We start from the raw sequence: 4,253 nt of genomic DNA on the forward strand, positions 1-4,253 counted from the left end.
GTCGAGTTAACCTTTAACATCCCGTAACCAGCAAGCTGCTCTGCTTTTATGCTTTTCAAACCTCCCAGCGGCGAGCGCGGATCATTTCGATCCCAATTATGTTTTTATGCAGCGGTGGATTACGGTCGCAGTGGGGAATCAACTACACAGTCTGATACTACTAGGCATGATTCTAATATACACCTATAGGTATGCTCTTGTAAAATATAAGAGAAGTGTTATATTTGTAAACCATTCTAAAGGCTAAGGTCAATGTGATGAATTCTGCTAAAGGGTTTCATTTCTTATCGCCAAGGTTTTATTAAGGCTTCCTGAAACATTGGTGGTACTGAACATGGTCAATGTTGTGAATTTGTTAAAGGATTTGATCATGTCTGACCACTGATGTTTTAAGACATGTCTTTATTACAAACATCATGACTAGTACAGTTGATGTGGTCACTAGTCAGTGTATCAGCACTGCTCCCTTACAGAGCCAATTTGAAAACTATTACCTATTGTACAGGAAAAACTGCATGATCATCACCAAATAACAAGAAGTCAATAGTCTACCAAAGATTTATTCACAGAAACATACACTGAGTGTACAAAACATTAGGAACACCTGCTCTTTCACGATGTAGACTGACCAGATGAATCCAGGTGAAAGCGAAATCCCTTATTAATGTCACCTGTTAAATCCACTTCAATCAGTGTAGATGAAGGGTAGGTATTTGTATTTATTATGGATCCCCATTAGGTGCTGCAATGGCAGCTGTTGCCTGTGTAGCGTGGTTCATTCTGGGTTGTGTACTTTTAATTAGGACACTGCCACAACTGGAGGTCTGCTGGTTGAATTATTTTTATTTGTCCTGCACACGAAGAGACAACACACAGTATTTAAGCCCTTGGCGCAGTCATAGCTCTCAGGCACCTGCGCAAGCACATGGACACTCACTCAACCACTGTCCCAAGTACTCACAAGTTACAATAGATACCCAAGTTAGCAAGCTCAGTGAAACTTAACATACATCTTTATATTGTCCACATTGAAACACACTTATGGTTGCATAACAGCAAATTGTGTAACATTACCACGGTTTTATATTGAACAATTTCGGAGCCAAGGACAACATACCTTGCTATGCCGGAAGGTCAGGCAAAAGAGAGCAATGGAAATACAGATAACCCGCGATGGGCCAAACCAAAATATACAAAACTTTTACAATCACATGTACTATATTGAAATGAAAAAGTGTTTGTACACCAAAGAATAACATTAGCTATGCAGCTGTAATTACATTTAAAAAACAAACAGAATTATTATCAAATTAACATCCCCTCTTGACCTTGTTACGGTTTTCTTGCGGTGAAGGAGAGTCGGACCTAAATGGAGCGTGGTATTCTTGATACATGTTTAATGACGATGAAAACACGAACAATACAAAACCAACAAACGTACCGTGAAAACCTATACAGCCTATCTGATGCAAACAAACACAGAGACAGGAACAATCACCCACGAAACACTCAAAGAATATGGCTGCCTAAATATGGTTCCCAATCAGAGACAACGATAATCACCTGCCTCTGATTGAGAACCACTTCAGGCAACCATAGACTTTTCTAGATAACCCTACTAAGCCACAATCCCAATACCTATTAAAACCCCAAGACAAAACACACCACATAATAAACCCATGTCACACCCTGGCCTGACCAAAATAATAAAGAAAACACAAAATACTAAGACCAGGGCGTGACAGACCTGGCCTATTTGAATTGGTCCTTGTGTGCAACTTGGTGCATAATCTAGGGGAACAACATCACACTGCTACACCTGCTCTTCCTGGGGTCCGGCAAAATTAAGGCAGCTATACAATTTTAAAACATTACAATACATTCATTAAAGAATTCACAACACACTAAGTGCCTCAGGCACCTACTCCACTACCACATATCTACAACACAAAATCCATGTGTACGTGTGTGTATAGTGCGTATGTGTGCATGTGTCTGTGCCTATGTTTGTGTTGCTTCACAGTCCCTGCTGTTCAATAAGGTTTATTTTTATCTGTTTTTTAAATCGGATTCTACTGCTTGAATCAGTTACCTGATGTGGAATAGAGTTCCATGTAGTCATGGCTCTATGTAGTACTGTTCGCCTCCCATAGTCTGTTCTGAACTTGGTGACTGTAAAGAGACTTCTGGTGGCATGTCTTGTGAGGTATGCATGAATGTCTGAGCTGTGTGCTAGTCATTTAAACAGACAGCTTGGTGCTTTCAACATGTCAATACCTCTCACAAATACAAGTAGAGAAAGGGGGATACCTAGTCAGTTGTACAACTGGATTCATTCAACTGAAATGTGTCTTCTGCATTTAATCCAACCCTTCCGCATCAGAGAGGTGCGGGGGGCTGCCATAATCAACATCCACGTCTTCGTCACCCGGGGAAGGTGGGTTAACTGCCTTGCTCAGGGGCAGAGCGACAGATTTTTACCTTGTCAGCTCTGGGATTCATTCCAGCAAACTTTCGGTTACTGGCCAAATGCTCTAACCACTAGGCTACCTAGTGATGAAGTCAATCTATCCTCTACTTTGAGCCAGGAGAGTTTGACATGCATACAGTATTATTAATGTTTGCTCTTTGTGTACATCCAAGGGCCAGCCACGCTGGCCTGTTTTGAGCAAATTGGAATTTTCCTCTTTGTGGCACCTGACCACACGACTAAACAGTAGTCCAGGTGCGACAAAACTAGAGCCTGTTGGACCTGCTTTGTTGATAGTGTTGCTAAGAAGGTAGAGCAAATCTTTAATATGCACAGACTTCTCCCCATCTTAGCTACTGTTGTATCAATATGTTTGACCATGACAGGTTACAATCCAGGGTTACTCCAAGCTGGTCTGACCAATCGGAATCTGCCCTAAAAGATTGTATTGATCACGCGGACTGGGACATATTCCGGGTAACCTCAGAGAATAGTTTTGATTCATACACTTATTCGGTGAGTGAGTTTATAAGGAAGTGCATAGGAGATGTTGTACCCACTGTGACTGTTAAAACCTACCCGAATGAGAAACCGTCGATAGATGGCGGCATTCGCTCAAAACTGAAAGCGCGAACCACCGCATTTGACTGGGAATATGGCCAAATACAAACAGTGTAGTTTTTCCCTCTGCAAGGCAATCAAACAAGCAACATGTCAGTATAAAGACAAAGTAGAGTCGTAATTCAGCGGCTCAGACACAAGACTTATGTGGCAGGGTCTACAGACAATCACGGACTACAAAAAGAAAACCAGCCACGCCACGGACACCGACGTCTTGCTTCCAGACAAACTAAACACCTTCTTTGCCAGCTTTGAGAATAATGCAGTGCCACCGACGCGGCCCACTAGCAAGGATGGTGGGCTCTCCTTCTCCGTGGCCGACGTGAGTAGGACAATTAAACGTGTTAACCCAGCAAGGCTGCCGGCCCAGATGGCATCCCTAGCCTCGTCCTCAGAGCATGCGCAGACCAGCTGGCTGGTGTGTTTACAGACATATTCAATCTCTCCCTATCCCAGTCTGCTGTCCCCACATGTTTCAAGATGGCCACCATTATACCTGTTTCCAAGTAGGCAAAGGTAATTGAACTAAATGACTATCGCCCCGTAGCACTCACTTCTGTCATCATGAAGTGCTTTGAGAGACTAGTCAAGGATCATATCACTTCCACTCTAGACCCACTTCAATTTGCGTACTGCCCCAATAGGTCCACAGACAACGCAATCGCCATCACACTGCACACTGCCCTATCCCACCTGGACAAGAGGAATACCTATGTAAGAATGTTGTTCATTGACTACAGCTCAGCATTTTCCACCATAGTACATTCCAAGTTCCTCATTAAGCTTGAGGCCCTGGGTCTCAACCCCGCCCTGTGCATTTGAGTCCTGGACTTCCTGATGGGCTGCCCCCAGGTAGCTATTTAAAAATCATACAATGTGATTTTCTGGATTTTTGTTGCAGACTCCGTCTCTCACAGTTGAAGTGTACCTATGATAAAAATTCCAGACCTCTACATGATTTGTAAGTAGGAAAACCTGTAAAATCGGCAGTGTATTAAATACTTGTTCTCCCCACTGTATATACTGTATATACCATCTATTGAAACTTGCCTATGCCGCTCGGTCATTGCTCATCTATATATTTATGTATATATATTCTTATTCCATTCCTTTACTTAGATTTGTTTGTATTTGGTAGTTGTTGTGGATTTGCTAGATTTCA

This window comes from Oncorhynchus kisutch, linkage group LG4 (assembly GCF_002021735.2).
Source record: "Oncorhynchus kisutch isolate 150728-3 linkage group LG4, Okis_V2, whole genome shotgun sequence".
Taxonomy (NCBI): domain Eukaryota; kingdom Metazoa; phylum Chordata; class Actinopteri; order Salmoniformes; family Salmonidae; genus Oncorhynchus; species Oncorhynchus kisutch.